Source organism: Larimichthys crocea, chromosome VIII (genome assembly GCF_000972845.2).
Source record: "Larimichthys crocea isolate SSNF chromosome VIII, L_crocea_2.0, whole genome shotgun sequence".
In the NCBI taxonomy this organism is placed as follows: Eukaryota; Metazoa; Chordata; class Actinopteri; family Sciaenidae; genus Larimichthys; species Larimichthys crocea.
Window position 1 is genome coordinate 19,080,480 of NC_040018.1, and position 10,841 is coordinate 19,091,320.

The 10,841-nt window shown below is 38.7% G+C and overlaps 1 long non-coding RNA gene across 1 annotated transcript; it reads right to left on the reverse strand.

Annotated features, from left to right (window-relative positions):
• Window positions 1–1,357: 1,357 nt before the first annotated feature.
• On the reverse strand, window positions 1,358–6,545 carry LOC113746385 (uncharacterized). Its single transcript, XR_003462824.1, has 3 exons — window positions 6,459–6,545; window positions 3,841–3,966; window positions 1,358–1,807 (listed from the first exon to the last, which is right to left on the reverse strand). It is a non-coding gene; the product is annotated as an uncharacterized LOC113746385 (long non-coding RNA).
• Between the last annotated feature and the right edge of the window lie 4,296 nt (window positions 6,546–10,841).

The following is a 10,841-nucleotide window of genomic DNA, read 5'->3' on the forward strand; positions in this document are numbered from 1 at the left end:
CTCCTCTGCGCCCAGCCTTCTAAACATGTACCACACGTTTAACGTCTTTACGTTTGTTGCAAAATGTCCCAATTAAAATCAGTAGGAGAGTAAGCAGTTGTGTTTCGTGTTATTTTGTTCAATTTTAATGATATAGAACAGCTCGGAAAAGAAACTGCTTATGAGCTAATGACTGGAGATTTCACTCAGCAGTATGTGAGTGGGCATGCGCGTCTTACATCCGAAACACAGCGGTTGCTATGGGGATCGGTGCATGATCGGGACCATGCAGCACCAGAAGTCGCATTAATGTTAAGAAGTATTTTATTTACTATTGGTTAGCTTCAGTATAACAGCGTTATTAAAAAGAATAAATTCAGAGACTTATTATACTCTAAAATTGTTGGTCTTACTTAAAAATGCACGCATTTATGTGTATTCAGTGTTAAAAAATATTATATGGCTCTTTAAAATGTGTAGTTTTCATGGCTCTCTCAGCCAAAAAGGTTCCAGGCCCCTGATCTAAAGTTATAAGGTACTAAATGCACAAAATAAATCCTTTTTTTCTGAGCAGGAGATGTGATTGTCTGTGTGGACTTGCCCTAATGTCATGAGGAAATAAAAAAATGAAGACATCTCTCTTCTTGCCCTTTGGCCAGACTTTGAATGATACCTCAGAGGAAGTCTGAGCCATTCATTTTGTGAATGACCTTGAGGTTGCCAGAACTCTGTGGAGAGACAAACACTAGACTCCATTCTCTCTACTTCATGCTGTCAGTTTACACAGTTTATTTATATATTTGTGGTATATTGTGTTAACTCACATCACATCAACCAATAACACATCAATCTGCTGCCTTATTTTCTAATGTGATTGATTAACAGTTTAAAAACATAGTCCTGTGCCAACACTCCTCAGATTTTTCATCTGCAGATATTAGCCAAGTACTGAAATAATACTGACATTGTCTCATGCAGTGTAATCAGGAAATATGGGTGTTGGGTGTTGGATTCACTGCTCTTTTTATACATAGTTGCCCAATTTTGGGGCGAATACAGCAGGATAATGGACCTAAATATTCAGACGAGGAAACAAATGAGTTTCTATTCATGGCCAAACAGTGATCTGGACTGGCCAAGTCAATCACTTGACCTGAAATTGTATATTCCCCTTGCTGGAAGATAAGAATGAAGGCAAAAACAAAACAAAAAAAAAGCAAGCAAACAGTGACAATGGCTACACTCCAGGTTAACTACTAAACTAAATTAACTTACTAAATTACAGCCAATCATTGCACAACCAAGAATTAAGTTCTTTTAAATGTATATTTTCTGTGTCCTAAGAAGGGCTAAGAATCCCCATCTTCTAGTCTCTAAGTAGAGCTGGCTGTCACTGCTTTATTATTTTATTTTAAACAGTATTCTGGAGCCAACTTAACAAAAAATGTGTCACTGTCCTAATACTTTCCACTCACACTGTACATCTCCCCCACTGTGTGATTCTCAACTTTTAGAATGTCTCTTAAGAAATACTAAAGGCAGTCGACAGCTCTTTCTCCTTAAAAAAATAATAAAATGTATAAACATGTCACTCGGTGTCAACCATTGCACAAAGTCTAACGTCCTTATGGGGCACAGAGTAATTCAGTCCATTTATTTTGAAGCACTGCAACACTTAGTTCCAAGCGACGAGCAAAGGCAGACAACGGCACAGAAAGACAGCTATCGATCAGAGCGAGGCTGTCGGATGTTTGAGGGAGAGGTTCCCTGGAAAGCACCGCTAACAAGCTCTGCTTCCTTCCAGCTGCTGCTTTTGATTCATTGGTGTCTGCGAAGGAAAGGAAGACATTAGAGACGTGGTATGGTAAATGTGTGGTTTAGTGTCACAATCAATGAAAACAGCGGCCCCCTTTTTCTTAGAGGCTAACCCCAGCGCACATATACACACCCCTTCCCCAAGCAAAATCATTTTTTGGAGTAGAAGCAATAGAGAGACGAGGGTATTGAGATCTAATCAAATATCCTAACACTGAGCCTGTGTATTGACCAGAATTTCAAGGCAGAATTAACTAGAGTTCCTCCCTTGTTAGTTCAGTACCTTAGAAGAAAATAGATATTTTAGATGAAGAGGGGTGGAGCGAGACAGAGAAGGAGATGGATAAAGGAAAAAGAATTTGCAATACATGAGAGAAAGAAACACTGTTTTCTGCCTATCTCTAAAATAATCACACTGTCCACTCAAACAACCAAATTACAGCATGTTCTACCCTACAATTACCATGAACAGTGTTGGAAATTTAGCCTTTATGAAAGATATTAAGAGCCTTTATTTAAAAAAACTAAATAAGATTTCTCAGCAGCATTGAGCACAATTAATCAACCTCGTTTATCCATGTTCTATATTTTAAAATTGCAAGTCCTATTATAAATAATATAATTTTATGTGACCCAAGTTCAAGTTTTTCCTTTATTTCTTCCTAAGGTTAAAAACGCATCAGTCTTCTTTATACAAAAAAATTACTTTTTCAATGACAACTAAACTTAAAAAGTGAAAGTGAAAAAGAAACAAATTAAGGTAATAAAATTTGATTACTTTCTTTAATGAAACAGTGAGACGATTGTCTTCCCTTTTTAAAATGTACCAAAAAAATATAAGCTGATTATACAACTGCCAACCAATTAATTCCTCTATTAATATGTGTCTTTGTGCAGTGTACTTTAGTCATTAAGGGCTGACGGCTGCGGCTTCGTGCCTGCGGCGGATGTATGAGGTTAGAGGATTGATGAGATAGTCTTATTAGTGTATTATCAGTAGTAGTAGTATGTAACCATAATTATTTTCCATGTTATTATTTCTTTTAAATTTTGCTACTGATTTTATTTCACAGGGTGTTTTTGTTACACCCAATCACATAATTGAAGGAAATAATTTCTTATTGACTGTTGCCTTTGAACTTTACTGGCATATTTTTTTTACTATATTAGCAGAGTATTTTAAAAATGATAATTGAAAAAATCAGTGTTAAAAATTCATAATACAAATATCCTAGAAACTGCCTCCCAGCAATTTACCTCATTTGAATAAAAGGAACTGTTTATTTACAGTCCATTATTTGAACTACTCTGGCTGAGAGTTTTTCTGGCTAAGTGATGAATGAGTCCAAAATGTGTGCTCCTCTCACTCTGTTTTGGTCTCCACCATCTCCTGACAGACATATGACTCGTTAGCTGCTAGAGTACACACTCCACTGTGTCAGTTGCACATTTCAGTCCTGAGCAGTTAGTTTGCATCAAAGCTTTATTTACTGAAAAACAGCTGTCTGCAAAAACAAAACCATTTTAAATTACACATCACTTGACCCAGTGTTGATATAGAAACAATAATAATTTCAGATTTAACTAAACAGACCAATTGTTTATTAGTATTTTACTTATGCTAAATTATTGCATGAACAAAAATGAACTATTAATATTAAAGAAGTGAGCATGTAGTTACATGTAGCATGTAACATTTGACATTATTATTGTGTTGCTATACTGTAGTGTTTATTTGTCACCTCCTCCTATCTATCTATGCTCTGCTATATTGCAAAAGGACTTAGACTATAGTGAGTGGTTCGTTGTGGTGCTCCAGCGGGGATGTGGATGTGTCAGGGAGGAGGACAGACATCTAATTAGATGCTTTCCATCTCTTGAGAAGGGAGGGGCTCTACGATGCTGTCCCTGCTTCCTAATGAGCGCACTAGAGACCACCAAGACAAACCCTCTCTAGCTACACCAGCGAACGCATTTCTGCCCATTGTACACTTCGCGCACCTCAAACTGTTTGTCCCTTAAGGTCTCGCTTCTTTTTTTCCCCACCTTTGTCATTCTCTCTCTGTCTTCCTCCCTCTCTCTCTCAGGTATTGTGTTCTCCCACTCTGGCAGCCTGGCCCCATACTCTCCAACAACAAGCCACTCATCGAGAGTTGGAGGGCTCTTTTCTCCCTGGAGACACACACACAACAAAATCACTGCCCAGGTATTGAAGACAGACTATACAATTCCCCATTATTACTCCAATGTGCCAAGCATAACATCGATACACAGCTCTTTAAGCTCCCACAGAGAAGGTTTTAATCTGAAGCAAGACAATAAATTACTGAAATGTCTGAACTTAGTTGTGCAGGCGATTACCTTCTCAGAGAGAGAACACCAAAATCATCATCTGTTGACTTGCGCAGGGGAAGAAGTCTCAGAGAAATCATTCACCCCCCATCCACCGAGATAGCTCGGTGGGCTGTGTTATGTTGGGGTTTGATTAAAGAATGTCTCTCATTAAAAGGTTCCCTCCAGTTACTAATCAAAGCAGTGTCGATATCTGGGAATTAGCTCGCCAAACACTCTTGCCCTGCTGTTTTTCACTCTCCCTCTTGCTTACTGTCTCTCTTTTTCTCCTTCATTTCCTTCCTCCTCCTCTCCTTCTGCCTGACTTTTACTCTGTTTCATTCACCACACGCTCTCTCTCGAGCTCAACTTATGTAACAGTCAGTCAGCTATACAGCCATCATCAGAAGTAGAGGTCAACCGACCATACAGCTACAATTTCATATGGTTCCCTATGTTTCACATTGAAGTTATTAACATTAGCTCGGTGCATGCAAACTGCACTATGGTAATCTGGGACAAAACAGTTTAGTTTGAATGAAGAGAACTCTGGGGAACAGACAACAATGTGTTTCTAACAACAGTTTGGTGAAGGCCCTTAACTGTGTCAACATGAAAATGACAATGCACCTGTACACAAAGTAAGTTTCAATGAGAATTGGTATCTGACTAAGAAGACAGACCTCAACCCAGTCCAACACCATTGGCATAATTTGGAGTGAGCCCATCTCTTTAGCATGCAACATCAGTTCCCTAATCACTATTGTTCCCTGCAGCCAGTTTTCAAAATCTTGTAGGAAGAATTCCCAGGAGGATGGAGGCTGTTATTGTAGCATATTGATGTCTATGGCTGATGGATCTAAACTCTGGTCAGGGACACTAGATTGAGTTTTGGCAACCAGTTTTGAATAATGTAGGCGTAGTGAACTTTTTCTCATCAGCTTTCTTTCAATCTTAGCCTAGTCCAACTAGAATGCGGTAAGAAATCAGTGACTTAACTTTACTGAAGCTAATCCATACAGTGGTAGGGCTTAATTCAACCAGTACAGACAGTCAGAAATGTCCAATATAAACTACTACAGGTTACTGTAGTTTAATACACTTATGACTTATTTTTTCATATACAAAATTACATCAAGTACAATACATGTGGACGGTGGCAACTACTTCACACTCCTCACACACACACAAAGCTCGTTCACAGAGCACAGCAAATGGATCTGAGTGAAAATATAGCAGATACAGTAGTTGATGAAATCGATACAAGACCAGGGTGGACCAAGGCGAACTTGACACAAAGAACATACAAACAACACTGCACAGTTGCCTTAAAATGGCACATTAGTCTACCCAGACCACAACAGCTTAATAAGTCAAAAGACATCAGCAGCAGATCAAATGTGCTGCTTAAAAGACGAGAGTGAGAGAGGCTTATTAACCCTTTAATACACAACATGGGTCAAAAGTAACCCAACTGAGTTTTTATGTTCTATATCTTTGCAATAAATGAATTTAATCATTCAGTATTCCAGGGTTTCCTCAAATAACTTGTTTTTGATCATCATACATTTTTATTTTATGTTTTCCTTTCTTACTTTTTGAATAAATACCCTTTTTGTATCACTAACCTTCTAATGCACAACATGGGTCAGAAATGACTCATATGCATTTTCTATGTTATTTCACATCTAGCTGAGTGATTCTATGATATATCTTTGAAATAAATGTTGGTGTTTTTTTTATCATTTACTATTCCATGTAGTCAGTAAATATCTTGTTTTTGTTTAGCACAAATCATCATTCTTATTTATTTTTTTCCTCCCTAAGCTAATTAACGGCTCAGTAAAAACTGAGATGGTAATTTGTTTAGTGATGTGATCAGTTGTATTTTATTTGGTTACATTTCACCAGTTTACAGTAATTACAGTACAGTTTAATAGCCGTGTCATCTGTTATCAGAGGTGTGCATGTGTGAGAAAATGACATTTTGCAAATATTAAATGTTAAAAGTGTTTGGCCCCACTCACGGCAAATTTTAAATCACACACAGATAAATTTGTTATTTTCAACCCATCTGTGTAAACCTGATGTAGTAATACAAAAACTATTTTTGTTCATAAAGTATGAAAGGAAAAATGAAAAAAATGATCTGTTGTAATCAAAAACAAGATATAATACTTTCATTCAAAAAAATAAATTGATTTCAAAAGGTGGAGCAAAGAAACATCTGGGGAAATGAATGTGTGCATTAGAAGGAGCGTGTGTATGTTGTGCATCATAGTCATCCCGGTTTCCAAATCGACCCTATTATAAAAAAGTATATTCACACTCACCATTTGATTCAAAGGAGCACAGTCCGCTTGTTGCTGAAGAGTTTGTTATCCAACATCCCGACACCTCTTCTGTCTGAGGACCTTTGCAGTGCCTATGGTAATACAAGCCTGTCAATAGGATTAGGTAAGGCCTGCAGTCTGTCTTCTTGTTGGAAAGCAAAGGTGTTTAGTTTTGTGAGGGTCTGTTAGTAGCTGGTACAGCTAGTGCTCATCATTTGTCTTAATAATTAACATAAATATGCATCCTCTGCAGCTCACAATTTCATTGGCATCTCTGTATTCTCTAGTACCAATGATAATAAGCATATTGTTCTTTCACTAGATTCTCTTTTACTGGTATAAACACCATGTTGTAATTATCACATAATTACAGGAGCATTGTAGTTACCACATGTGGAGATCAAATTTAGAATTTTTATGATAATTCCAGACTCGCTCTCACACAGAGAGCTTTTTTTAAAATTAACAAATCCTGCATTTTACAAAAGTGAAATTTAAAAAAGCAGTACTCGTGTGGCTGCTTCCTTTATGCTTTATCTTTATCAATCTGCCTGTCACTGCCTGACCTTTCTCTTGCATTCAACAGAACATTTTTAAAGGTTTCTACGTAAAATCCATGCACTCTCTTTGTATGATCATGCCCTTCACTAACCACAGACCACGGGTCATCGTAGCTCCCATCAGAGCACTCCTCACCCCCACATCCAGTTGATATGACTGTTTCCCATTCAGTGACTGACACGCAGGGGATGGAGTGGCATCAACAAAGAGACTCAGCTCCTGTCAACTGAACTCTGCATCCTTTTGTGTTGACACTGTTTTTCGCACGGTGTAAAAAGCTACAAAGGTTTTCTGCTTCACACTCTGTTGGCTAATTGCATCAAAGCATTTGGAGACTGTTGTCTCAGCTCCCGTGTTTGTACAAGCATCAAAAGGAGAGAGCTCCAGCACGTGGAAACCTGTGCCAGATATCATCTATCTAGCATGGAGGGACGCAAGAATTCAGAAACCCGGAGAGTGTGACGGTGGCATTTGTTTGCCCCCCCCCTCCCTCCTCTCGTATAACAAACACAGCCTGACAGGAAATTTATAAATTCAGCATCACTCTTCCCTCTCCCAATAATGAATAATCTTGTGTGGCAGTTTGCCTAAGATAGAGAGAGATAGAAGTTGATGTAGACCAGAAAGAGGGAAAGATATGGAGAGTCAGACAGAGAAGAGAAGAGAAGAGAAGAGAAGAGAAGAGAAGAGAAGAGAAGACTTTCTCTCAGACTTAGCGGTTGGTCAGATAGCTGCAGAGCATATCAAATGGAACACCTTCACACTGAGACATGGGACATGGACTGTGTGTGTCCATGTGTGCATTCACGTGTTCAAGTCCACGTCTGCATCAGAGCACATATAATGTTAATCCTATACTCCGTGTGAGTGTGTGCATGTGTGTGTGAAAGCAGGGTGGGCCACATGGAGTAGAGTTTTGTTGGAGCTAAAATGCTGGCAGTGTCTGTTCGTTCAGCCATGTGACATGATTTATGTGCGAGACACAGAGTGTAAATGTCCTGCCTGTGACCAGCAGACCAAACAACAGACCAAACCTGAAGACCAACAAAACAGATTATACAGTGTTTTCCAACCATGCTACACTCTTCTTCCATCCTTCCTCTCTGCTCCCATGTCTATTTGTCTTTTTCTGTTTTGTCTTTTACCTTTGCTACTCTGCTTTCCCTCTTTCTGTCTTTACCTGGATTTTGCTCACCCCTACACCAGGAAACTAAAGTGCATTTCATATTATCCATTATCCATGTCTTATGGGGGAAAAAACGACCAGAAGGGTATTGTACACACGTAGACATAATAGCTCTGGTCACTTCTTATCTAGAAGCACTCATTGATATAAACATATGCAAACATTATGGCAAACAATATCTGGTTAAAGTATGGTGACGTTTAGGCAGCTGCAAAATGAATCTTACTGTTACAGGTGCCCTGTAGAGCAAGCAAACACAAGTTATGTTTACAGTGCATTCATTGTCCCTCACCCAAACACATTGTGTGCATCCTTGAGCTCTAACAAACAAGTCAAGTGAATTTGTTCCTCATGAAACATTTGCATAGCTGATTTTAATATTCCCATTTTAAATCCAGCATTGTTTGCATGTTTTCTTGCAGTCTTCACTGATGATTTGTTGCATGTCTTGGCATGTTACTGCCACTTGTGTATCACTGGAATAGTTGGTTGGTTCATCGTTTATTTAAAAATGAGGTTCATGTTGACCCATTGTTACCCGCAATGCCGCTGTGTCACCATGGCTACACAGTGAATTAAAATGTAAGGAGCAAGCCAACATTTATCTTCATTTTATGTGCCCTCATTTTATGTTATTCTCTAACTGAATGTTTGTGTAATGGCATGTTCCCACCTCCCAACCTTTCTACATTGCTTCATAAAGCCAACACTACTGCCTACACTGAAATCTGGAAATCTTGAACTGTTCAGTTTGCTGTTTATTTTCACTAGCTATAGTGAATGGACTGTAGTGCACCAAAAATACTATTTAATACTATTAATACATATCTGTCCATATGCCACATATACTTGCACTTAGTTCAATGTCTTGCTCAAGGACAACAACCTTCAATCTTTATTTCTGGACGACCCACTCCATAAGCTGAGCCACACATCCTTATCTAACTTCACAGTAAAGATAAGGTGACACATACATTCACATGCAGTAATGGTAGAATGACATTTCACTATGGTAGAAAGGTAAAACAATGTTGTAACAACTGAACCATTTCTACGACAACCCCACAACTCTGCAACACCTCAGCGGCTGCTGGCAAAATCCAACCACAAGATGTGGTTGAAAGTTTCAGATACAACAATTAAGTTGTAAGACAATTATTTTGTCACAGCTTATTACAGTTTTTGATCCACCAACCTTCAAGGTCAACATTGTACTTCATCTTATGTTCCTTCCTGACACATTGCCCTTCAGCAAAGAATTCTACGATTTTTCTAGAGACAAAGTTAGATGTGATGCACAGTGTGAGGAGAGGAGAGGTGACAGGACATGCAAGAAGTAGAAAAAAGAGGGAGGAGAGGGAGAAGAGTGAAATAAAAGACATGAAAGCAGATTAGGACAGAGAGGAATGTCAACGTCTATGCGTTCAGGTGTAGAAATGATGGGGAGTGGCAGATTGTGTGTGTAAATTACTGGCCGGGATGCTGAATATTTATGAAGCAGAGGAGGCAAAGGAGAATTCAAAGTCTAGATGTGAAACGGAGAGATGGACGCAGGGAGGAAATTGGAAGGGACAGAGAGTCTCCTCTGATGGATAATGACAGCCCCAAGTCACAGATTAAAGCCGAGACAACTGCTTCAATAATGTTCAAACCACCATGGGGCTTTTGTCAATGAAAGCAAAATAGAGAAAGAGGGCGGGAAACAAGAAATTGAGGTGACCCTCTCACTATTTGCATAACCTGATCAAATGAGATATGCTGTTGATTTTTATTTATTAGTATGTATGTATTTCATGTATTAAATATTTCAGTTTGATGAAAATGCAGTATAAGTTTCAAAAGAATATTTCAAACCTCACCAAATAGACACATTTTAACATGTCTCTTAATTTGTAGAGTTTTAAAGTACTGCTAACCAGTTAGAGAGTGCTCACGCACATGCATATATATATATAGCGATGTAAAATTAGAGCAGCAAGTGTCCTCTGGCAGGGAAACCTCCTGGTTTGAGAGAGAAGCATCTGGACAATACTGTCCCAGAGGTCCACATACTGGCAACTAAGTGAGGAGTCCCTACTGTGTGTGAAGACAGAATACAGAGCACAGCACCCTGTCCAGAATAACACATCAGTCAGACAACTGGGTCCAATTCACATGTCCAACAGAGCGACATAGATAGACCAGGATAGAATTAGGAGAGGAACTTGGTATGAGTCGCACTTGTGTGCATGTTTTTTGACAAATAAAACTCTTTCAAGTGGAGAAAACGTTGTCAAAACTTTTGTACATCATGTCCTCATTGTTTCTTCAGCATGAATAAGATGAATGTCGACTTTAAACTAAAGGAAGCAAACAAGGTTACCTATAGCCATCTGTGTGTGTGTGTAGACCAGGAGAACATGGGCATAAATTATATTCTTTAAGTATCACAAATTACATTGCGTTACCTATATGTGCAACAGACAGTGCTGTCATGTACTAAAAATGAAGCACCGTGGTTAAAACTGCTCCTATGTATGCGCGCATGCATTATTTGAGATGTAAGGGAGAGACAGGGAGAGCAGAAGACATCCAGTAGACAGAAGCAAAGTCACATAAAGACAGATAGATAGAATGAGGACAGCTTAGTCCAGACC